Source organism: Ursus americanus, chromosome 21 (genome assembly GCF_024610735.1).
Source record: "Ursus americanus isolate L20-20 chromosome 21, mUrsAme1.1.p, whole genome shotgun sequence".
Lineage (NCBI taxonomy): Eukaryota > Metazoa > Chordata > Mammalia > Carnivora > Ursidae > Ursus > Ursus americanus.
The window spans coordinates 48,452,522-48,475,812 of NC_142147.1; the positions used below are offsets into that span (position 1 = coordinate 48,452,522).

Genomic DNA, 23,291 nt, shown 5'->3' on the forward strand with positions numbered 1-23,291 from the left:
ATATTGCAGATCTGGCAGAGGATGGAAATTCCGTGGCCGTCAAATCATTTTGCAACTAGAGTTGATTATTCATTAGCTCCTAAGCAGATGGATGGTGAAGAGTGGGCGGCTTGAGAGGGAGAGGAACCCACAGGGGTAAAGACGGAGGCAGAGGTGGGAATGTGGCCACAGCACAAAATATTCTGGAACCACTGGGGCCTAAATGTTTTAAGGACGATACAGTGATTATAAGGAAAACTCAGAAAATCATTATTATGAAGAGCATGTCACGTAAGTGCTTGGCTGGCTCAGTTGGTAGGGTGTGTGACCCTTGATCTCAGGGCTGTGAGTTTGAGTGCACGTTAGGTGTAGAGATTACTTTTTTTAAAAAGATGGAGGAGAAGAAGGAGGAGGAGAAAGGAGGAGGAGAAGGAGGACGTGGAGGAAAAGGAGGAGGGGGAGGAGGGAGGAAGTGGGGGGAGGACGGGGAAGGGAATGAGCCATTAGGTGTAGGCCTCCTGGTTGGTGTCTCTGGTCGATTGGTAGCTCCACAGAATTCGTCTTTTTCCCACCAGTTTCCTGAATTAGGTGACCGAGATGCCTAGCAAGAAAATAGCAGGGCGTGGCAAGAGACGGCCAGCAGACGTTGAGGCAGCAGAAGAGAGCAAATGGAGGAAAGAGAGCAACAGAACAACAAAGAACACGGAAAAGGAAGCACAGCAGCCAAAGAAGAAGGAACAAGCCAGAATGAACGTGAAACTTCCGTCACACACATTCTTCAAATGTCAAAGTGCCAGATCTGAGCCTCACATCCCTGGCATGTGTATGTATTTAAGAGTATTTTCAGAATACAAAACTTGATTTAAAAAAATATATTTTTTTAATTTTTAAGTCATCTCTGCGTCCAACATGGGGCTTGAACTCACGACCTGAGACCAAGAGCCGCAGGCTCCCCTGACTGAGCTGAACCAGCCAGGCTCCCCCAAAATTTGATTTTTGATGCATTCCGCATGCCACCCAGCACACCAGGATTCTCCCAAAGTACCTGGGACTCAGCGGTTGAGACTCAAAAGAACAAAAAAGACTTACGAGACAACATTTTCTTCAACACACTGCAAATATGAGACAATTGTTCATGGGAGAAAAATTATTATAAATGGAGTGTGCCAGGACCTCTTCAAGCTAGCACTTCTAGCAAATAAAGGGGTAGAGATGATCTTGTGATGGAAGAGAACACGGCAGTCTCTTCTGCTTTCCTTCAATGTGCAGAACGATAAAATACACTCTTGAATGTTTCCATGATTTCCTGACCTCAATTAGCCAAACTTCCGGACTTGAAACTTCCTTACTTTTATTGTCGGAAGCTGACATTGGCATGTATTTCCTCTAATTTGAACTGATATCGTTGCTGTTTGATAGGACACTAAGGAATTTGATGATTTGGTTTCTAAGAAAATAACATTAAGTGCAAATGACTTTAGTTATCATAAAAAAAAAAAAAAAACCCCGATCAGTATAGTTTGCCATGGCAACAAGGTAAAGAAGAACGTTGTATGATAGTCTCAATAGTCACAGAAAGGCACTTGACAAAGTTCATTATATATTAAAAAAAAAAATCAGGGATGCCTCAGTCGGTTAAGCGTCTGCCTTTTTTTTTTTTTTTTTAAGATTTTATTTATTTATTTGACACAGAGAGAGAGAGACAGCAAGGGAGGGAACACAGGCAGGGGGAGTGGGAGAGGAAGAAGCAGGCTCATAGCGGAGGAGCCTGATGTGGGGCTCGATCCCATAACGCCAGGATCACACCCTGAGCCGAAGACAGACGCTTAACCGCTGTGCCACCCCGGGCGCCCCAAGCGTCTGCCTTTTGCTCAGGTCATGATCTCAGGGTCCTGGAATCTAGCTCCGCATTGTTCTCCTTGCTCAGCGGGGAGTCTGCTTCTCTCTCTCTCTCCCTCTGCCCCCCCCCCCAGCCTTGGTTCTCCCTCACTCACTCTGTCAAATAAATAAATAAAATCTTTTTAAAAAATCAGCAGAGAACAAAGGAAAATTCCTCAAGTGGTGAGTGCTTGTGGTTAGGGTACCAAAAATTATGGAACATGAACCCTTCCTCCCCTCCAAAAAGCCCAAAAAACAAAACCCAAGGAAAACTCTATTCAAATGATCCTATCCAAACTCTCATCTTCAGGAAGTGTTTAATAAATCTTTTTTTTTTTTTTTTAACATAGTCTCCATGCCCAGCATGGAGCCCAACACTGAGCTTGAACTCCCAACCCTGAGATCAAGACCTGAACTGAAATCAAGAGCTGGTCCCTTCACCAACTGAGCCATCCAGGCGCCCTTCCAGGAAGGTAATTTTATTTTATTTTTTGAAGATTTTATTTAGTTATTTGACAGAGATAGAGACAGCCAGCGAGAGAGGGAACACAAGCAGGGGGAGTGGGAGAGGAAGGAGCAGGCTCCCAGCGGAGGAGCCTGATGTGGGGCTCGATCCCAGGACTCCGGGATCACGCCCTGAGCCGAAGACAGATGCTTAACGACTGAGCCACCCAGGCGCCCCAGGAAGGTAATTTTAAAAGTCATTTTTCCTTATAGTTGAAGATACAGTGATGAAACACATAATATTTTGCATTATATATAAATTACAAAGCCCCGTTTGGTTTCTTGGACAACTCCAGAAGTTACAGGAAATGTCAGGTGAAACGTCAAAATACCCTTGGATATATTTGCATTTAAATAAATCCACACTACACAGAACTGATTTGTAACGTTAAATATTTTTAGAGAAGTTGTCCCGAGAGAATCATCAGCTCTAGAAGTACTGACATTTACATTCAGAATGGACTTCCCTGAGATTTGCAGTGCTGTCCCAGGCTACATAATGCTCACGGGAGCCTCCGACAGTTACATCAGCAGGAAGCTATTCTAAAAATGAAATATTATCACAACCGTGTATGACTTTGCATTTTCATATCAATCAAAAAAGAAGTTGCTCAAATACACATTTTAAGGATGTCATCAATTTGCAGATGAGCAAGCCAGGAAAATCTTATGATCAACCGAACTCTCACCCGAATACAGATTTTTTTTTTTTTTGGTTACATTAGATAAAATCCTGACACTGTAACCGTGGTGGAGGGGGGCCTTCCCCTCCATCTTGTGCAACAGCATCCTTGAGGGGGAGTTGGGGGTTCCTTCTTATGGGCAGGTGAGATGAATAAAAATCTTGGTTCTTCGCTTGGCCTTGGCTGGTGGGGTGGGGGTGGGGCCACGGTTCTTCGGTGATAGTTGCCTGGAGTAGAGCAGTGACTGTCTAAAAGTGTCTTTCTCTCTACATTGCCCCTTTCCTGGTCCTTTGGCTGGAGAGAGAAAACTTTGGGAAGGCTTTGGTTTTCTCCTTTCATAGGTATTTCTGGGTCGCTGGCTTCTTTAGTTGTATCTCTGGGGTATACGTATGACGCTCAAAGGAAGCCCAGGGGATTTATGATGGTGTCGTGCCTTCTTCTCTCTGCCTTTCAGAGTCTTTTTGTGTTTGCTTTCTTTTTTTTTTTTTTTAAAGATTTTATTTATTTATTCGACAGAGATAGAGACAGCCAGCGAGAGAGGGAACACAAGCAGGGGGAGTGGGAAAGGAAGAAGCAGGCTCATAGTGGAAGAGCCTGATGTGGGGCTCGATCCCACAACGCTGGGATCACGCCCTGAGCCGAAGGCAGACGCTTAACCGCTGTGCCACCCAGGCGCCCCTGTGTTTGCTTTCTATATAATGTCTGGGCCTTTTAGCTTTATCTGGCAAGAAGAATAGAGAAAAGTGTGTCTACTCCATTTTTCCTGAAGCAGAAGTTCCTCTTTGATGTTTCCTCAGTAATAAAGTAATTTTAAAGGAAAAAAAACACCTTTATTTTAGTACTTTAAAAAAGTTTTTATTTAAATTCCAGTTAGTTAGCATTCAATGTCCTATTAGTTTCAGGCGTAGTGACTCAACACTCCCGTACAATACCCGGTGCTCATCAGGACACGTGCACTCCCTCATCCCCGTCACCCATTTCCCTCATCCCCCCGCCCCACCTCCCCTCTGCTAACCAGCAGTTTATTCTCTATAGGTAACAGTCTGTTTCTTGGTTTGCCTCTCTCTCTCTCTCTTTTTTTTTTTTTTGCGCTAGCAAACGTGTATTTTAGTAGAGATTTTAAGGGCATAAAAAGTATATGTTTTTAAAATGGATTTTATTTATTATTTGACACAGAGAGAGAGAGAGAGCACAAGCAGGGGGAGCAGCAGAGGGAGAGGGAAAAGCAGGCTCCCTGCTGAGCAGGGAGCCCGACATGGGGCTCCATCCCGGGACCCTGGGATCATGACCCGAGCTGAAGGCAGACATCTAACCGACTGAGCCACCCAGGTGTCCTGACAGCCTGGTTCTGAAAGCCCAAGGACTCAAGGCAGCAATGCTGGAAGCAAGGCCAGAAGGGGCAGCTGGGGCCACAGAGGCGGGTCTTGTTCAAGGGCAGGATGGTCCCCTCATCATAGCACTGCTGCAAGGGGTTGTAGATCTGGTCTCACATGTGGGTGGGGGCTGGCACAGCCAGGGTCCTGTGTCTGGGGGAGTCACTGCAGAACGGGCTCCAAGGACCAGACTCGGACCTCTGGAGCCCCCACCTCCATCCATGGTACCATCTCCGCCCTCCACACTACACCTGCTCTCACCTGTGATTCCTTCTGAGCCTGAGCTCAGGAGTTCAGAACGGAAGGCAGCGGCTGAGAAGCAGAGGGGCATGAGAATGATGGAGAGAGTGTAAGCATCCGGTCAGCACCGGGGTACACAAGATGACGTCACTGAGCAGTGTTCACTGTGGGCAGCAGCTCAGCGTGGATGTCAATACGGACTCGGGGTGACAGGGAAGGCTCCGGGAAGGGCTGGGTCTAATAGTTGCAGGTCAGGGGAGGGACTGAGGTGCAGTCAGATGTCACCTGGGGATGATTACCAAGTAGGAAGCCAAGAATTGAGCAGGCGAGAGAGCATTACATTTGCGGTTCAGAGGTACATTGGGGATGTGACGAGACAGAAGCTTGGGGCCGGAGTGCCCCATGGATCCTCCCCAAAGATCCTGGGCGCCATGGTTCTGGATTCTCGGCTCCAGAGCAGTTGAGGGCAGAGCAGCCTCAGAGCTGGGGCTGGGACTTTATACTAGGACTTTTGATAGACACTCTTACCCCTAGGGAACCTCCAGGACTCACATTACAACAGAGGAGGCTGCTGCTAAAAGGGGAGGAGCATGCCTCCCCCCCCCTGCCTCCAATAAATAAATAAAATCTTTGAAAGGGGAGGGACATGAAGACTCAGGGTTCTGTGTAAGACAAAAACCCATCAACAAATCTAGTGAAATGTCACTAAACTAGCTCTGACTGGCCGCCACCTTCCCAGATCGCTCCAAACCTCAGGGTCAGTGTGACTGTAGACACTCTCCAAGTGGTGACTCTTGCAAATGCCTTTCTCTGAAGGCTGCCAGGGGAAACCCAGTTGGAAATGATTGCTTGTCAAGTCACCCGCCAGATGCCCCCTTTTTCTAGACTTCCCATACTGTCCTGCCCTGGAGGTTTCGAGGGGTCCCTGTACTCCCTCCCCGCCCCCACTGCGAGGCACCTCCAGACCCATCCCGTGTGTCTTCAGACTCATTGGTGGGAAATGATGGAGTTGCAGAACGACCTAGAAGAGCAGGGGCTGCAGAAACTCCGCTGTAGAGAACCAGAAAGGAATAGGGAGCTGGGGGATAGACTTTTGAAATTCATGAAACAGAGGGCAAGGCAGCAGATTATAGAGTGCTTTGCCCAAAGGAACACTCCACCCACGCTTCTTCCTAGGATTTTATTGTCACCATTAGCGTTATTTGTGTGAGGAGATAATACGTGGGATATTATTGGGTGCGCCCCTCTGTTTCCTGGTGGCTTCCTCCCCACGGCACAAGGGAAAGATTGGGAAGGTGAAAGAGAGAGAAAGCAGAGGGTCCGCGTCCTTGTAAAAGTACATTGTTGGTGGGAGGGACTCCTCTCTCTCCTCTCTAAGTACCCGAGCAATGTTGGGCAGGAGTGGTTTTGTTCCTCAAATCCAAGTTTGGCTGCCTTTCCCAGGAAAGGTCAATACTCAAGAGATGAGTTTTGATTGGGAAGGAAGAGGAGCTTAATTCAGGAGGCCGACCCCCTGGGGGGAAGGTGGGCTCTTGTCCAAAGGCCAACTCTGAGGTTTCTGCCTGGCCCAGAGATTTTTAAAGGGGTTTCATCAGTTAAGGGAGCACAGGGGTCTGTGACATTTCTGTCTTAGGTGCAGACAAGCATGATGCCAGCTAATGAGTTATCTCCGTGCTCCGAGGTTGTGCAAGAAATTTTAGTTCCTTGGTGCCCAGGGTTTGGGCGAGTTGCCCAAGATGGTCTGATTTCTCCATACCCAGGTGTTGTGCAGGAGTATTCTGTTCTTTCTGCAAAGGAGGGCAAGGTTTACAGATGGGCAAAGGGAGGTCGGTTAAGTTAAGGTGTGACCATAAATAGAAACATTTTGCTAAAAGAGTTTTGGGGCAGGTCAGAAAGCCCAGGAGGCTTCAAGCAGACATGCTGGCCTGTGTGGCCTGGGAAAGTTCTGGTCCCTTGTTGCCCAAGGCCAGTGGTCTGTAAATCTCAAAGAAAGCAAATTAATTCTCCAGATCAAGGGTCTTAAGTCAGCAGAGTGAGTTACCTTGAAGCAAGTTAACCCTTAAGACATGCTGGAGGGCTGTCATAATCTGAGGATGGGTGCATATACATGAGCCCTCCTCCCCTAATCTGGCAGGAGTCTGTGTGGGTTGGTGTGTGGTTTTGTTTGTTTGTTTTAAATATGCAACCCTTCACAAATTTGCGTGTCATCCTTGTACAGGGAGTGTGCTAATCTCTGTATCGTTCCAATTTTAGTGTATGCTCGGTCCAAGCCAGCACTGTGTGGGTTGGTATTTGCATGTGCAGATTTCCACAATGTCTTCCCACGCCCAGGGCGCCCCAACAGGAGACCCAACCCTGGAGACGCCCTTACACAGAACAGCTGAAGGGATCACAGACCTGGAAGAATTACATTCCTGTCTTCTAAATGAATTAGCTGGTACTTCATTCATAATCCTTTTTTTTTTTTAAAGACTTTATTTATTTATTTATTTATTTGACAGAGAGAGAGACAGCCAGCGAGAGAGGGAATACAAGCAGGGGGAGTGGGAGAGGAAGAAGCAGGCTCATAGCGGAAGAGCCTGATGTGGGGCTCGATCCCATAACGCCGGGATCACGCCCTGAGCCGAAGGCAGACACTTACCGCTGTGCCACCCAGGCGCCCCTTCATTCATAATCCTGAACCTACAAGCGAGGAATTCCTGGCCACATGGAGAATGCTCTAGATAAACAGTACAACTGACTATAGAGGCAAGTCATAAAAGTTATTAGTAGAAGAATTAATCCCCATAGAGTTAAATCATCTTCATAGAAATCTCATGCACCCTCTTGTCAAGCAAGAAGCAAGGCTGGTAGATTCGGCCAGTACAAACCCAACCCAGTGAAAACCCGACTGGCTCAGTCGGGGAGCACGAGACTTTTGATCTCGAGGTTGTAAGTTCGAGCCCCACGTTTTAAGCCCAATGTGAGGCTTGAAGGCATGACTCGGAGATCAAGACTTGAGCTGAGATCAAGAGTTGAATGCTCTACCGACTGACCAACCCAGGCAACCCCCAAAATAAAATTTCTTAAAAAAAAAAAAAAGAATCCAAATTCTTATGTCTTGAAACATTGTTATCCAAAATGTTTCCGGAAACGGACTCAATTTGGATCATAAGGAGCATGCTGGAGTCCCCAGGTTCCGTGGTATTTACAAATGTGTTTACTTTATTTGATACTTTTAAGTACCAGCTAGCGAAGTGTGGTTATTGCGTGTATGCGAAGAGACACCGAAGTTCCGAGAGCTAAGTCATTCAACAAAAAAATTCCACAGCTTATAAATGGTAGAGTCGGGTCTCTAAAATCATCAAAGAGAATTCCAAGCACATTATTTAAAACTACGAAGGGGCTAACGCCAGAAATTGGTAACAAGCATGGGACTCAGGAGTACAGATGGGATGGAGGTCAAGGGAAGGGAGAGCGATTTTTATTTTTAATTTTTAAAAAAAGCATGAGCTGGAAGTTTTACCCTATCTATGCATGTCTTTGAAAATTTAAAAGGAACCTAGGTTGGGCAAATAACTAGGGCAGTCTCCACCTGGCCGATAAGAATAATGATAGCGTTAAGCATGGCTGCTATGGGGGACAAATATGGGGTTCTTCTTATTTTTTTTTTTAAGAGAGAGAGAGAGAGTGCGTGCACAGTGGGGAGAAATAGAGGGAGAGGGAGAGAATAATCTTTTTTTTTTCTTTAAAGATTTTATTTATTTATTTGACAGAGAGAGACAGCCAGCGAGAGAGGGAACACAAGCAGGGGGAGTGGGAGAGGAAGAAGCAGGCTCATAGCGGAAGAGCCTGATGTGGGGCTCGATCTCGTAACGCCAGGATCACGCCCTGAGCCGAAGGCAGACACTTAACCGCTGTGCCACCCAGGCACCCCTGGGTTTCTTTGTTTTAAAATTGTTTGTGGGTGTTGGTGACCGTTCTCAGTGGGTCTCTGGCATTTTTGCATGTCTTGCTGGGAGGCATTGACTGCTCTTTCTTCCAGGCTCTTTTCAAGAACTGTTTGTAGTGTGAATAGCCTTGAAAGAGGAGAGGGAGTGTCCCCCTTCAGGGGAAGGACGGATTTGTTTAGTGTCCTGTGTGATAGTGGTAAGATTGTCCTCTAGGACGAAAGCCAGGCAGGCTTACCACCCATTACGAAAAATTCAGATTCCTGAGTTCAGATACAGGTTCATGTCCTGTAATACAATCCACTGTGTGCGCTGGCATCCCCTGGGCCTCCTCCCTTGCCCTGTGGGAACTGTGGCTCAGGGGACAGGTGCCGAAGCTGGTACCTGGTTACTCTCTATTGCTGGGAGCAAAAGCTATCTTTTGTCTCTGACCCAGAAGTCTTGTGTCTTCTGGGAGAAACTGTAGAATGCAGCAGGATACAGTAAGGTTAATATCTCAGTCCCTTCCCAGTTTCTTTCTTTATTTTTTTAAGATTTTATTTATTTATGTGACAGAGAGACAGCCAGCGAGAGAGGGAACACAGCAGGGGAGTGAGAGAGGAAGAAGCAGGCTCCCAGCGGAGAAGCCCGATGTGGGACTCGATCCCGGAATGCCGGGATCACGCCCTGAGCCGAAGGCAGACGCTCAACGACTGCGCTACCCAGGCGCCCCCCTTCCCAGTTTCTGACAAATGGTTTAGTTATGTTTGTCTTTATATACACCTTGCCATTTCTGAAGAGCCTTAAATGTAGCGTGCTGCTATTGACCATCACAGGTAAAGACAGACAAACTCGGGACTCCTGGATGGCTCAGTTGGCTAAGCGTCTGCCTTGGCTCAGGTCACGATCCCCAGGGTCCTGAGGTTGAGCCCCATGTCAGGCTTCCTGCTCAGCGGGGAGCCTGCTTCTCCCTCTCCCTCTGCCCCTCCCTGCTGCTCGTGCGCTCCCTCTCTCTCAAATAAATACATAAAATCTTTAAAAACAAAAAAGAAAGACAAACTCATACATAAGTGATTTTGTTTTATTAATAGAATTTATACTACTTTTGAACAACTTTATTGGGATCTAGTTTACACATCATAAAGTTTACCAGTTGGAAGAGTATATGATTCAGTGATATTTTTGCAGACTACGTTTTGAGATTTTCCAGGTTGTGTCTAAGGCCACAGTCAGTGACTTTCCAGTCACTGTTCTGGGAGAAGACAGTTCCCACAGGGCAGTGTCCTGGCAACACAACCACAGCGGGTTACATTGTGGGAGAAAAGCCACGAAAGTTAGGAGATGAGAATCCTTCTTCATTTTGCTGGTTTTTATCCACTCCATCCCTGAGAGGGTTTGTTGACTTCTCTTTGAATTCACCTCTCACAGCAACTCAATTAGCACCGTTCCACAGAACTTTCTGCAACGATGGACATGCTCTCCATCGCACTGTCTGACATGGTAGTCACCGCTTAAGTGTGGTTAGTGAAATTGAGGAACTCGATCGTATATCTTATTTAATTTTAATTGATTAAAATTGGAGACCGTAGTTCTTAAAAAAATGTCAGTGCTGTGGCTTAGGAGAGACCTTCAAGATTTGGGACCAGATCCCTATTTTCTCCAGGATTTCATCCACTGGAAGACATTTCTGAGCTATGACCTGAAGTCAGCAGGTCCTGGGAGAGCTCAGGGTTCCGGGAATTCACTTCAGGCTGCGATCTCTCTGGCTAATTGCGGGCTGCAGCTGACACTGTCACTGGTAGGTGAGAAGAGTGCTCCAGGGCCAGAAATACAGTGTTTCTGATTGGGGAGGGTGGCAACGGCAGGGAGACTCCCATTTCAGGCACACGCATTGGGAGAAGCAGTCATTCCCTGTTTCTGATCCATAGGTTGGTTTCAAAAAGAGCTAGGACTGCTAAGTTGTGTGCCCATTTTTCCAGCCTTCCAGCCTTCCAGTTGATTCTTGGGGCTCCCTGGTACCCTTTTGATAAATTCTTTTTCTAACTGAATGACTCCGAGTGTGTTTATCCTGATTGAAATTTCGACTCCTCACTGATGTAGAGGATATTTAAAGTTATAGCCCTGAAAAAATTGTTTTGCAAACACTTATAGGGATATTTACCAGGAGGCACTATTCTGTCTCACTAGACACATTTGTCATGTTATGTGCTCATGGATACAAACACCAGTACCATTGAATGTACATATATAATAGGGTTTACTGGGGTGAAATGGAGAAATAGCTGATCAGATTCGATCCCTGGAACATTTAGTAGCCCCCCAAAAGTTGTGTTTGGTCTAGGCATAGCTTGATGGGTTACACCATCCCAGCCCCTCCCATCCTGCAGAGAGCTCACACAAGCTTTCCTCATGTCCAGTCTGACTCCCTTCGAAGTGACTTGGGAATTGGTCATTCTTCCAGGGTCCCGGTGAGCCCGAGACTAGCTCTGGGGACACTGCCCACTTCCTGCTGGAACCAGATCCCAAAGAATCCGCTTCCAACTAACACAGAGCTTTAGCCAGAAGCCCAGCTCTCCTCAGAGCATATCCCAGGCAGGAAGCATGACTCTAGCTCGGCCCCATTGCCAACCCCGTTCCTTTCCCACGAGCTGGTCTGCATCCTCATGCACTTGTGCTCGGACTCAGAGGGAGTCTAGTTGAGGATAAGGAAGAGGGAGAAAGCAATTCATAGGGTGGTGGGGTGGGCTTCTATACGACCCCAGCTGGGAACCAGGTTAATTGCTCCCTGGGGCCCCCAGCTGCTCAGGCTGAGGCTCCCCCCGGAGCTCTGGGCCCTGGCCATGCCAGCTAGCCCGGTGTGGGAACCAGAGCCATGCCACCACGGAGAACTGCTGTATCAAAGGGACCATAGTGCCCTTTGTCGCATAGGTGGCTATAAGAGCACCTACTGGTCCTGCTTCCTGCCTCACTGCCTTGAAATCGTTGCTTTCCTAGGGAAGGTGACTTTGAGGCAAAAGGTGCCAGGTGGGACCTCTGACTGCATGTCTGTTCCTGTTATCAAGAAATGACACGAGACGCCTCTAGGCTGGAGGCAGGAGTGGAGAGAGCCGGAGATGGAATTTCTGTGCGTGGGTCCTGCTGGTAGGGCACTCTACCGCACCCTCCACCTCTTGCCCCAGATGCTTGTCATCCCCAGTCTCAAAAAGCGCCTCTCACCATCTTTCCAGTTGAAGAGCGGCTTGCCAGAGGGACTGGAGCTGATGTTTCCTGTGGCAGCTGAAAGAGGAGGCTGGAGTCCCCCTGGCCTGGGATACAGGGGCGTGCAGGGCACACGGACGGCTTTGGAGACCACAGCCCTACATCTGCTATCTCATCGCGATACCACTCAAAATCAAGCAAGGCTGAATGCGAACGCCACGCTGAATTGTGTGCTGAATTGCAAAGAACTGTTCTTTCTTTCTTTTCTTTTCTTTTTTTTTTTTAAGATTTTATTTATTTTTTTGACAGAGAGAGAGACAGCCAGCGAGAGAGGGAACACAGGCAGAGGGAGTGGGAGAGGAAGAAGCAGGCTCCCAGCGGAGGAGCCTGATGTGGGGCTCGATCCCAGGATCACGCCCTGAGCCAAAGGCAGACACTTAACCGACAGAGCCACCCAGGCGCCCCAGAACTGTTCTTTCTTGATTTGTTTTGCTTGCAACTTGTGGAATAAGGTAACCAGATGTGAACTCTTTCCTTAATTGTCCTCCTGGTTTGCTGGTTTTTGAAACAAGGGTGTGCTGTGCATTTTGTGGGGTGGAGGGCTGCCTCTGCGTGGCCTGTCTTAGCTATGGCTTTCCTCCTGAGAGACTGTCGGGAAGACTCCAGACAAACAGTCTAGGTGTTTGTGATTGCGGTCGGAGGCAGTACGTGTAGTAAGAGGAAGAATTTCAACCGGCTCAGGCATCCCTGGACCCAGCCAGCCTCAGGGCCCCTCAGGGTGGCGCATGGCAAGGCACGTCTGCTCTGAGCTCTGGGGACCTATATTGTTTTGTCCAACTGACTTAAGTGCCCACTCAAGCTGGGTGGGTCCTCATCCAGGGACAGTTTCACCAGGGATGGCAGGACCTATCTCCCCTCTGTTGCTGGATTCTGGCTGGAGGATCGTGCTTGGTTCTAGCTCCACGACTGCGGGCAGCAAACGGAAAGCTGTCCAGTCAGCTCTGCATAGAGCAGGTGGTCAGGGGCAAAGGGCTCCTGGACTGAGAATATCTATTCCTATTACTGACTGTCCCCAGAAAAGAATGGGGACGGAGAGCTTTGTTCCAGGGCCCACCCCAGAGGTCAGGCCAGCCACTGCCAATGCTAAAAAAAGAAAGCTCCTGTCCCCCCCCCCCCCCCGCCTTTCTCTCCATCTGGATTTTCCATTGCTGAGGCCTTTTACTTTGTCTTTTTCCATTCTCTGTGACTCTTCTTTCCCGTTAGTCCATCCATCTATCTCTTCTTTTCTTTGTCCGTCCTTCCTTCCTCCCTCCCTCCCTGTCTTCTCCTCCCTCCCTTCCTTTCTTCCTTTCTTTCTTTTCCTTCCTTCCTTCCTTCCTTCCTTCCTTCCTTCCTTCCTTCCTTCCTTCCTTCCTTCCTTCTCTCCCTCCCTCCTTCCTTCCTTCCTTCCTTCCTTCCTTCCTTCCTTCCTTCCTTCCTTCTCTCTCTCTCTCTCTCTCTCTCTCTCTCTCTCTCTCTCGTTGGCTCCATGCCCAATGTGGGCTTGAACTCACAACCCTGAGATTTAGAGTCACATGCTCTGGGGCACCTGGGTGGCTCAGTTGGTTAAGTGTAGGACTCTTGATTTTGGCTCAGGTCATCATCTCAGGGTCGTGAGACCAAGCCCCATGTCAGGCTCCACTCTCAGTGTGAAGCCTGCTTGAGATCCTCTCCCTCTGCTCTCCCCCCACCCCTCCCCACACTCATGCTCTGTCTCTCTCTCTCTCTCTTTCAAATAAATTAAATAAATCCTTAAGAGTTGCATGCTGTACTGAGTGAACCAGCCAGGTGCCCCTCTTTGCCTATCTTTCTTAATCTTTAAATATGACTTAAATTAATAATATGGACAATGGGAATATATTTTATTGAAAAATGTTGCATCTGTTGAGAACTAGAAATTATACAGCGAGAGCTGATAACCTTCTTCATTACACCCCCTCCCCTCCCACATGGTAATGGTGTTTACGATGTACTGTTTGTATTTTTCTATAAATTATACACACACACACATACACATACCTGTAAATACATGCACATATATACCACACTTGTCCATTTATAAAATAAGACAATATTATACATACCCCTTTAAAATCCCCAAAGCACACAGGTATTTTTTTTATAGCTGCCTAGATTTCCATTTTACAAATAAATTGTGATTTATTTCACCCACATCTTTTTGAAAGTCACCTAAGTTTTCCCCAATTTCTCAGTCTTATCCTAAAAATGTGGCAATAAATATTCTCGTGCTTACGTCTTTGCACACATATTAGAATACTTTGCCAGTAACAGCATTCGAAGAAGAAATTCTAAAGCAACTTGGGTATGATGCACTGAGTCACATACAATGGAAACAGCGAAACAATATACCAGTTGGTTATGTCCTACATAACAAGGAGTATGACTAGGCTGGGCCCAGGGTTTTAGTTCCCGGTGTTTAAGCAGGATTTTTTTTGGATGGCCTCCAACACAATTTGCACCGATCCCAAGCCCTCCAAACAAAAGATAATCATGTTTGTTGGAGATTTTATTTCTGGAGATGTTACTCATTGTTGCGCAATTGCGCAGGTCTCAGGGAGCTTCTGATTTAATTGTCCCACACTCAGGTCAAAATTTCCAATCCTATTCTAGGGAATTAGACTTGATTCTGTAGCGTTTGTCATGGAGATGCATCCTTACTAACTCCCATCAGAGGTTACATCTATCGCTTACCAGCTCACCTGCATTTTATTAAAATGAAGCTCCTCTCAAAAACTGAGACCTAGTTTAGGGAGCTAGAAAGTCTTGCTTCTAAACCCTCTCTTACGTGGGTGTATTCTTATTTATTTATTTATTTATTTATTTATTTATTTATTTATTTATTTGACAGAGAGAGAGAGAGGCAGCAAGAGAGGGAACACAAACAGGGGGAGTGGGAAAACCGATGCGGGGGTCGATCCCAGGACCCTGGGATCATGACTTGAGCCGAAGGCAGACGCTTAACGACTGAGCCACCCAGACGCCCCTGTGGGCGTATTCTTTATCAAGGTGGCGGGATTTGATTTATTCTGAGTATGTATTTTGTGTTGAAGTTGTTGTTTTTTCTTCAAGTTATTGTATCTTGGGAAGAAACAAGTCATCTTCAATGGGTTCGCTTGCCTAAATCTCCCATGTGGCCCCCAGGAGATGGCATTACCCTGTATTTCCCTGAGTCTGTGATATCTGCCCAACAAAGTACAGCCCCCAACAGGCCTACAGCCCTCAATCCACTCTGCTCCTGACAGACCCAACTCTGTGGTCTGCTGGCAAACGTAGAACCCAGCTCCATGACTCTCAGGGGCCAGGAACTCAAGGACTTGATCTGGTTCTTTCTCTGCCCGTCTCTGTGAGTTCAGCTTTTCTCCCCAGTTTGCTTTCCCTCACTCCAGTGGCACAGGAACAAGTCAGCCAGCTCAGGGTTTCCGTATGAATTGAACTATGACACCAGTCACATTCACCTCTCCTTTGCACCATCTGCGAATGAAGAGACGTTACAGTTTCTCTAGAAGAATGATATTCTTCTCCCGAAAAACCACTCCCTTTCTCGTTTCCAGTTCCCTCCTATCTGTCTAGTTGATTCAGCTCCTTTGCCACCTAGAGACCTAGGGGAGTTTCACAGCAAATAAAGAGACATACAAAGAAATAAAGAAATGATCTATATTGAATGGGAATGGGGAAGTAGAAGAGGAAGATAATGGTGACTTGTGGGAGAGAAGATGATGTGAAATCAGGAGTCTTGATGGTGCAAGCCTGATCTGTTGATCAAGGACATGAACAGAACTAATTGGGAGTTTCCTCATGAACCAGAGAAGTGGCAGAATAGCATTTTTAAAGAGGTAAAAGAAAATGTCAGTTAATCTACTCTTGGTTTTGGCTCAGGTCGTGATCTCATGGTTGTGAGATCGAGCTCCATGTTGGGCTCTGTGCTGAGCTGAGCTTGGAGCCTGCTTGGGATTCTCTCTCTTCTCTCCCTCTGCCTCCCCCCCCCCCGCCCAAACCCCCCACGCTCAAGCTCTGTCTCTCAAAACAAAAAAAAAAATTTTTTTTTAAAAGAAAATAACAATCAATCTAAAATTGCATACCCTGATAGAATGCCTTCTGAAATGAATGTGAGAATTCTCCCACTTACGGTCATGAGGGCGCTGACTGACACCAGACTAGTTTTTCTGATAATAATAAGTATAAAGCTGAGGCCAGTAATTTCGGGTAGTGGATAAAGGCAGCATAGGGCCTTGACCTCTGAAAGAGAAGAAACTCACAAGCGAGTACCTGGGTAATCAGGCTCTCTGCCTGGGGACATTTTCCCGGACTGAGTTGTGCAAGCAGCAGGGATCTGAGTAGAGCACAGCCATCCTTTAGAAATGAGGTTCTGGAAACTGGGTGGAGCTGGAATGTCATAGGTGTGTGGCGTCAAAGAGAAAGTGTACAGAGTGAGCCCCAGAAGTCCATGTGGGCAGAGGGCCAGGCTGCGAATACACAGGCAAGGCCTCCCAAAGCTTCCCAGAGAGGGAAAGCTTAAGGAAGAAGTATCTGGCTCATTTGTACCCAGTGTATGAAGGTTACTGAGAGATGACACAAGCCAATGCCATTGAAAGGAATTTGATGTTACTTACAGTTTCCCTAGAAATGAGACTCATGCCATGCAGAGTCACACGAGGAAGCACCAGGTTTGGTCACAAGGAAGAAGCAGGAGGGAGAGGACAGGCCAGAGACTTACTGTGTTTTCCAAGGGCAGGGCAGGGCAGGGTAGGGCAGGGCACGGGCAACAGTTTGGGACTGACTAGTTAGATAATGTTGCTGGGCTCTGGGCTTTAGCGGTGATCTCTAGTTGTCCGGTACTTGCCCTTGGGTTGATTAAGGGCAGGGGCAATATGGGCTTTGTGTGTGAGAGTAGATAAAGGGAGCGGGCCGGAGCATGAACACAGATCACAGGGGAGATGTGACCTCTAGTTTGGTCCTATAACAGATCCTAATAGACAAATACAGACTCTAAGAATTAAACATAGAACACTATTCCAGATGGAAGGGCACAAAGGAGTCACGTCAATCAAATGTAATGCGGGATTCCGGATTGGATCCTGAGCAGATAGTGGACATCAGGGGACAGTGGGAAAAATTAAAATAAGGTCTGTAGATTAGTCAATAGTATCATGTCGGTGTTAGTTTCCTGGTTTCAATAATTGTATTAGAATCATGTAAGATGTCAACATTACAAAAGATAAACACTTCTTATTGTCTTTGCAACTTTTTTTTGTAAGTCTAAAATTTTCAAAATAGTAAGTCAGAAAATATTTTAAGTGATACATACAGAAATATTATTACCATCGTGAAATCCATCTCTGCTAAACCAGGAAGAAATCCAGTCATTGGGAGAACTAGAGGATTGAGACGTTGCCTTAATTCGGGTGGGCATGTCTGCTGAAACCAGATACACTGGCAGAGTCATTTGGGATATATACACAACATTCAGTCTCAGTATTAGCATAAGTTCCCCTTTGACTTGTAGTCAGGATATCAAGGGCTATTAGGTTTTGGAGGGCCACTTTTTGAATTTGTGGGTGACTCCGTGTTGGGTTGGGTTAAAGGTGGCCGCTGTACGCTTGGCTAAAGCCTCTACTTGTAATTTTACATCCATAGAGGTGGCTCTTGGGACAAATAAGGCTGAGGGGTAAAATCATCAAGAAGCCCTCTTTGCGGGCTGCCTGGGTGGTGTAGTTGGTTAAGTGTCCAACTCTTGGTTTTGGCTCAGGTCATGATCTCAGGGTCCTGAAATGGAGCCCCATGTCAGGCTCTGTGCTCAGTTCAGAGTCTGCTTGAGACTCTCTTTTTTCCTAAAATAAATAAATAAATCTTAAAAAAAAAAAAAGAAGCGCTCTTTGCTTGCTGTCTAGAAATAACAATATCCTAATTATGAGGAATCACTGTCAAGTGGGAGACGAGAGCTAAGGGCATCCCCAAGTGCATTCTCCAATCCAATTATAAAGAAGGTGGGGCCATCCTTTATCTCCACAAGTTCGTAGTTGGTCTCCTGGAGTGACGGGTGCGCTCTGACTTTCAAGGAGTGATTTTATTATCCCAGCCACATCGAATTGATCGAGGTGACAATTCCAACCACAGGGCTTACCCGTTTCAGCTGAGCTGCCTATTTGGGCCACCTAGATAGTTTCAAGCCATCCTAATAAAGATGTGTGTGATGCTGTCGTGGTGTGTGTTGGGTTTCCCTCCGATGTCTTTTTAGCTCTGCCATGCCGAGCTGCAGCCCTGTGGCTTGTGTAAGTCAATGTCAACTTGAACTGAAAAAATCTGCCGCTTGTCATACATAGTAGTTGTAAACAGAAAACATAGAACAGGGAAACTCAGTGTAGCTTCCAAAATACACAAGTGTTATGCTCAGAAACAAGAAACTCCAGGGGCGTCTGGGTGGCTCAGTTGTTAAGCGTCTGCCTTCGGCTCAGGGCCTGATCCCAGGGTCCTGGGATCGAGCCCCACATCAGGCTCCTACGCTGGGAGCCTGCTTCTTCTCCCACTCCCCCTGCTTGTGTTTCCTCTCTCGTTGTCTGTCTCTCTCTCTGTCAAATAAATAAATAAAATCTTTAAAAAAAAGAAAAAAAGAAAAGAAACAAGAAACTCCACCTAGGAAAACCAAGGCTTATCTCTTAAACTGTTCTTTGTAGCCCAGATGATGCAGGCCCTCTGTCTGGCTCTATGTGTCCGTTTGTTACCTCTTGGTATCTTGGTGTGTGTTGAACCAAAAGATGCAATCAAGCCAAAGAATAGGAAAAGAAAGGGTTTTATTTTCAACGAGTAAAGGAGAACACCAGGGGTCTTTCCCGAAGTAGTGTCTCCCTGAACAAAATTGGAGAAGTTTTAAGCTAAGGGGCATCCACATTCATGAAGGAGCTTGCTCAATGGGGAATACAGCATGGACTTGGGGCAAAAATCATCTTAAAGTGACTGGGTCCACGTCAAAATCACCAGGGTTGCCAAGGGTCAGTGATGAGGGAACAGAAGGCAAGCTGAGGACAAAGCAGAAACTGACACCCCCCCCACCCCCCTCACCCCCGCAACGGGAGGTCTGTGACATTCCCCAGGCACTCCTGGCTACCCTAAACGAGAAAGAAATAGTTAACCTATAGAGACCACAATTCCTGCCAGACTTGAATCTCCTCCCTCGGTTTACAAAAGTCTTAGCAGTCTACAAGAACAAAGCATTTCTATCAATAACCTAGCTTCCTGAGGGGAATGTAAATACAATTAAATGTCATTTTTTTGTTTTTTCAAAGATTTTATTTATTTATGTGACAGAGAGACAGCCAGCGAGAGAGGGAACACAGCAGGCGAGTGAGAGAGGAAGAAGCAGGCTCCCAGCGGAGGAGCCCGATGCGGGACTCGATTCCGGAACACCGGGATCACGCCCTGAGCCGAAGGCAGACACTTTAACGACTGCGCTACCCAGGCGCCCCCTACAATTAAATGTCTTTAGAACCTGCAGGCCATAGACAGATACTTGCAGGAATCCAGGAAGTTCTCAACTATCTTCAGGTTAATCCCTTACTGGAGGAATAAACAACCTTAACTTGACAAGGGCAAGGCCTAAAGTCTGCTGGGAGTCTTCTTTAACATATGAAAGTACTTTCTCAACCTCCCTTTTTCCTTATCTCCCCCAACCCCACAGTATATAATCAGCCACCCCTCACAACCCTGGGGGCAGCCATTCTTTCTGCCCACGGGTCCCGTCCCCGTGCTTTAATAAACCACCAATTTTGCACCAAAGACGCCTCAAGAATTCTTTCTTGGCCATTGGCTCTGGACTCCACCCCACTGAACCTCACTGATATTCCCCAACCTCATCATATGGCCCCCGAACGTGGGGCTTTGAGTCTTTACATCCGAACGTGGGACTCTGAGCTTCGGTGCAAAATTGGTGAGTACTTTCTCTCCTCTCCCTTTACTCTCATTCCAGGGGCTCTTCAAGGAGTACGGTCTTATTGGAACACTTTCGTGTGGATAGGTCAGGCTGCAATCCTCTAGCCCATGGCTACTCTACGGGGAGGAGAAAGCCTGCTTTTGGCTGGAAGTGAGTACCCTGGCCGGGATGGTAATAAGACCCAGAAACTTGATGCCCTCTCTTTACTGCTGTCCTTTTACAAAGTTGTCTGCCTTGGGCACCGAACAGCCACCTAAGTGACTAGCACGGCTGCCAATCTTAAGACTCCTGTGTGAGGTTTTCTCCTGATTGATCTAATGTGAACCCCTCCACATCCCTGGTCTAACCTCTTCTGGCCACGGGACCTCTACTCGGAGCCGGCCGAAACCAGTACCCAATGGAATTACAACCCAACCGGGGACCGTTTCCTAGGGAACTTGGCTGTAAAGACCACATGTGTTAGAATGTTGCTTAGACCATGACGGATTTCTATTTTACTGTTTTCCATCAATGTCCTCTACTAACTTTTAAAGCTACAAAATTCGGTAATTTTCCCTTGCAAAACTTTTCCAGTGTTCTCCATGGGTTAAAAGCAGCTGGTTCTTCAAGGCAAGGCAAAATTACTCTCAACGCAAGGCAAAATAATGCGTGACCTTCACGGCATGACCTTCACGGCATGACCTTCAAGGCATGGTATTCTAGTCCGTACGCCAGGCACCCATCTGCAACCTAGGATTCAATGGGGGAGCGGGGCGGTGGGGGAGAGGGGAGGGCAGGCCTCCTTCCTACAGGGGCCTTTAACAGCTGCGGTGATCATAGCAATTTTGTTAAGGGACACCTTGGGTCACTTTGACACCAGGAACCTCTGACATATCCTGCGTGTGGGACGCCATCCGGGAGTCAGGAGGGGATTTTCTTTGGTAACGGACCCTCTCCAGCACCCTCTCTAGCATGGGAGGGAGCTTCTTCAGTCCCCAAGGATTCTCCCTTGGGATGCCTTTCAGCCCATTGGGAACAGTTTGGATTGCAAAATTTAAGAAAGTATTGATCTCCTGTAACCCTGCATGACCTCAGTGGGATCTATCAGTTAGATCTCTTCTAGGGCAAGTGGACCAAGGTGCCTTCATTGCTCGTTCCTAGGCCTTCGTTGTTCTACACCAGGACCCCAACGGCCTCTTGCAGGTCATATTTGGCTAGTAAACTCTCCCGATGATGATTATCTACATAGGCCTCCTCTGAGGAAACCCAGGTTGCTGGAGGAAACACAGGCCGTCCTAGACAAAGGGGACTCTTGACTCTCTTCTCTTTCATTGTTCCTTCTGACAGATGTGGGGGCTTCTCCCTCACCATTTCCCGGCTTAACGGCTATAACTGGAGCCATCTGTGGTTAGTCTTCCTCGGAATGGGGGCTTTCAGGAATATTCCCAAGCAGCTGCCGAAATGCCCTTTGTTTCGGGGAAATTCCCTGTCTTCTCTGGCCCGACGTGAACTGCCTGTTCCCCCTTGTTGGCAGGAAAACATGGCGTCTGCTCCTCTGTTGGAGCTGGTGAGCTCTAGAACCAGGAACCCTTTCTCTACTGTCTCCCCTCCCCCTTCTTTCTGCACCACCTGGGGTGGCGCCTGCACAACTGGCTTCTGTATCATCCTCAGTGCCTCCTGCACCATGGCTACTCCTCTCCTCACCTTCAAGGAGAAAGAAGGGTACCCCCTGGACTTTCCACCCACTCCAGATTTCCCCGCCAGTGTTTCAGGTGAAAATTGACAATGGGGGGGGGGGTCCGGGTGGAACATAATTCAGTATTTAAACTAAGTGTGTCGGTTTAATTAAGATGGACTTGTCTTTCAAGCTCAAGCTCTCAGAACTAAACGTGAAACTTACTCTATCGAGGTTTACTGAAGGTCTAACTCCGGGTTAACTCTGTTGCAATTTATGTTAGTAAAATGATGACTAAAATTATGGTTAATCGTCTGCCTCATCAGTTTTCATGGGTAATTGTTAAAATAGCTTTCAAAGTCTTTGGTAACCTGAATCTTGAAAGTTTTGCTTGGATGAATTCGTTGGACATCTAGGTCTTTTTCCAAATAGGATAAAGTGCTAAGTCATTGATTACTGGATATAGGTTTGTGCTTTTGACTTTTTATTGCAAAAAAAAAAAAAAAAAAAAAACTAAGGATATTTAAATCTGTTGGTAAACGTGTTTTGTGCTTAATTGATTCATAAGTTTGCCATCTCAAAGGTTTTGGTGTTAACAGTTCACCGTTGGTTACTACTTAGTCTTCTTTGGAGACTAAGATTTCTAAAAAATGCAAAACTCTACTAAATGTAATGAAGGCTGATGGAGATAAGGGAAGCAACTCTGTTGCCTAGAAAACTAGGAGATACCTAAGAGGTATAAAGAATGGGAGTGCATTTTTTGTTGAATGTAAAAGAAGGTAATTTTGTCCTAAATAAGATGGTTGTTTGGAAAGAAATGGCTTGGGACAAAATGTGAATGCAAAGGAAAGTTGTAGAAGGTTTGTGAGGGGAAATCCTAGGAAAGGAATTTTAGGTGTGGTCAGGACGGACTAAGAGTGAAATGAACGGATTTTTAAAGTACAGTGGTATAAGATACATGTCTGCTTTCTCTCTGTTCAAAAAGACAAAGGTTTCTTGAATTTTTCATCTATTCTGGATAAGAAAACATAACCAACAGGTTTTTTTCTCTTTCGTCTGCACAGAAAACAAAGTTTTCTATGTTTTGTCATTATCAGATTACTTGGTTAAAACTTCTCAATATTAAAGGAGTTAAATATTGCTAACAACTATAGAACCCTGCATAATTGCCTTTCAAATCTCTTATTGTCACCTTGGTTAAATACAAATAGTTCTGTAATGATCTGTAATCCTATTCAGGCTTGTGCTTCAAAACTTTCTTTCTAAGGTTTTAACAAACTTTACCAATATTTAAATTGTAAATGAAGTCTCTTTAACTCAATAAGCCTTTTTCTTTGGTGTGCTAAGTTACTCGGAAGCACTGTTAAACAAATGATAAGCCATAGGTTACATTTGGGTAAGTCCTATAACTATTCTAGAGATTAATATGCAATTCCTAAAGTTTTAGTGTCATCACTTTCTTCTGGCTATTGAAGTGTTAATGTGTTACAGAAATAACCTGATTTCCTTGCCAGCTATATTGTAAACTCTCATCAGATCTCTAACCATGTCCATTCTGAGTTTTTGTCATTCACAATTGTTATTCTCTTGTCAAAGGAGTTTCATCTTCAAGGAGATTCACGTAAAGGACTTTTAGGACAGATACAGGCTTTCGATATCTTTATAGAATCCGAAAACTGAAATAGGTAAGAATTGCCAGAAGTAACTAAAGCTGCATTCAAACTAAACAAGAATTAGTAGCATGGGACTAAATAAACTGAAAGATTATAGTGTTGTGACTGTTGTTTAAAACATTACTGGTTCTCTAATGTTTGCTCTTCCAGATTGAGGAAACTTTCTCTTAAGACATCAGTGATATACAGGGGTGCCTGGGTGGCACAGCGGTTAAGC

At 46.2% G+C, this 23,291-nt stretch overlaps 1 long non-coding RNA gene and 1 other non-coding gene across 2 annotated transcripts; one reads left to right on the forward strand and one right to left on the reverse strand.

Annotated features, from left to right (window-relative positions):
• Positions 1-459: 459 nt before the first annotated feature.
• LOC148108290 (uncharacterized) lies at positions 460-13,123 on the forward strand. The gene is made up of 3 exons (XR_015728124.1): positions 460-802; positions 2,208-2,330; positions 11,793-13,123. It is a non-coding gene; the product is annotated as an uncharacterized LOC148108290 (long non-coding RNA).
• LOC123778764 (U6 spliceosomal RNA) lies at positions 6,831-6,932 on the reverse strand. Its single transcript, XR_006776004.1, has one exon. It is a non-coding gene; the product is annotated as a U6 spliceosomal RNA (small nuclear RNA).
• Positions 13,124-23,291: the final 10,168 nt, after the last annotated feature.